Source organism: Octopus bimaculoides, chromosome 3 (assembly GCF_001194135.2).
Source record: "Octopus bimaculoides isolate UCB-OBI-ISO-001 chromosome 3, ASM119413v2, whole genome shotgun sequence".
NCBI lineage: Eukaryota > Metazoa > Mollusca > Cephalopoda > Octopoda > Octopodidae > Octopus > Octopus bimaculoides.
Window position 1 is genome coordinate 21,863,585 of NC_068983.1, and position 2,649 is coordinate 21,866,233.

The following is a 2,649-nucleotide window of genomic DNA, read 5'->3' on the forward strand; positions in this document are numbered from 1 at the left end:
ATATATATATATATATATATATATATATATATACACACATATATATATACATATATACGACGGGCTTCTTTTCAGTTTCCGTCTACCAAATCCACTCACAAGACTTTGCTCATATATTTATCTATTTATATAGGTACATTTCATTTTATAAACAGGAGAAAAAATACTCCGTATGTAAAACAGAGCCTGTATAATCAACTAGCAGATATTTGCTAAAGGAGTAACTGAAAATTCTGGAAACTCATATGAAAGATTTATCAAACTGTTTAAGTACCAAAGCATGAAACTCTAATCTTCTCCAACCATTCCTGTAGCAATCTCAACTTACAAAAGATTATACAGGGTGTCCACAAAGTCTGGGTACATGGGATTAACACAAACTTTAAGAAATTTTTATTTCGTATATTTAATTATTTATGTTATGATTTTATTTACCCCAGGTACCCAGACTTTATGGACATCCTATATATTACATTCTCATTTAACAGCCATGTTCCATACTGGGATGGGCTAGATGATTTGATAGGAGCCATTGTGTCCAAGAACTGCATCAAGCTTCAATGTTTGTTTGGTATGGTTTTTAGGGCCAGATGCCCTTCCTAATGTCAACCACTTTACAGTGTGGACCAGGTGCTTTTTTATGTCACCTACATTATTGCATTTTGAAGCACTGTTATTGGAAATGTTACATTCCAAGAATAATGCATATTCTCAGTGAAGATGATCTGGACTGAAAAGAGGAGTTTTGCAAGTGGTACTTAATAAGATGGTTAGAAGATACATACTTTCTAACAAAAATTGTTTGGAATGATGAGGCCACATTTAGATTAAATGGCTCAATTAATGGCCACAAATGCACCTACTGGGGACCTGAGAATTCACATATTACAGAGAAGCATCATGTTAATTTACTGGGAGTTACAGTAAGGACTAATTGGACTTTTTGTGGGGAGATAGTATTGTTTCTGGTTCCATTTATTTGAACTTGCTGTGATGATCTGTCATGTCAAACATTCAAAGGGACTTTGAAGATGTGGAGTCTCTAACAAGATTGGTCAACCCCACACTACCATAATGATATAAGGGTTTACCTTGATGAGATTTTGCCAATGGATGAAAATGTCAACAGAATAACTTTCACATTCACCAGACCACATACACTTACAATCATTTTTATGGGAATAATTAAAAATTAAAGTTTATGGTGCAAAAGCCAATGACAGTTAATGAACAGAAGGCAGGTAAAGAACAAGAATGCACACAAATACCAAATGAAGTGTTTCTTGATGGTTGTGACTCCATTGCTTTGTGTTGTCAGCAGTGTCTCGACCAGAACTGTTATCAGTTTGAAAAGCAGTGTAAAAATGTGATTCTGTCTGTAGATTCTATTAAATTTTGAAAATGTAAGGTATTCTAAGAAGCACTGACTTGATAATCCTTCAATATGTGTGTACATTTTGGGTAGACACCTTGTATTATATATATATATATATATATATATATATGATAGATAGCTCTGGGTGTGTGTGTGTGTGTGCGTGCATGTGCGCATGCACACGCATACACATATGTATATGTATGAATATACTTATGGATACATAAACTTTGATGTGAAAGATAACAAGAAGGCAAGAAAAATGATCACAAAAAAAGCGCATAAAAAATGGGCTAAAAGAACACCAAAAATACCAAACCAAAATCAAGCCAAAACAAAAAAAAGATGATACATAAATAAAAAAAAGAAAGGAACTTCTTCTGAGCTGAGAACATACAGATTGGCAGTTAGATTTATCAGCAGTGAGCTTAGCAAAACATGATTGAGCAACATGAATTCAAGACATGAATGATTTATCAACTGCCTGTACAAGAAGAATGCATTCCTCATAACAGTGTACTGTAGTACAAATGCTAATAATGCATCATCTACACACTAAGATATACAAACACATACATACAAGGGAATATACATACATTAAAAAAAAAGCAAAAAAACTGTATCACACACCACGCTGCACCAAAAAATGCATAAATATGAAAGATTGTGATTTGTAATAATTCTTTATTGTTCATTTTTTTTTTTTAGTTTTACTGTTGATGTGCTGTGTAGATTTTGGGTTGTTTTTTTTATATTCTTTATTCTTTATTATTTCTAGTGTATATGGGGATTGAAGACAAAATAGTTAAAGAAATAAATGAAATATATTTTGTGTGTGTGTGTGTTTTCCATGCTTTTATTTATTTATATTTATTTTTTATTGTTGGTGGGGGTAGAAATAGGAATATTTTGAACAGCATCAACATATGAAATAATAATAAAAAAAAAAGAAAAACCAACTGAAATAAAATAATATGGAAATGGAAGAGATAAATAAATGGCTGTTTCAAGATGTAAATTCATACAAACGTGAATAGAATTGAACAATGGAAGCATGTCTTTTTTGTTGTTATTCTTGTTGTTGTTGGGTTTTTGACAGGGGAGGAGGATTCCTTTGTTTTTGTTTCGTTAAATAAAAATGTGTAAATGTGTGTTCGTATCTTTTTCTCCCTCTCTCTCCCTTCCTGTGGATATATACATATATACACATATATAAAATCACATATACATGTACACACACATACATGCGTTTATATGTACATATGCATATATAT

At 31.9% G+C, this 2,649-nt stretch overlaps 1 protein-coding gene across 1 annotated transcript in view; it reads right to left on the reverse strand.

Annotated features, from left to right (window-relative positions):
• The window catches only part of LOC106880426 (kinesin-like protein KIF6), a 117,705-nt gene that overhangs the window by 48,861 nt on the left and 66,195 nt on the right, over nucleotides 1-2,649 (reverse strand). The window lies entirely within an intron of this gene.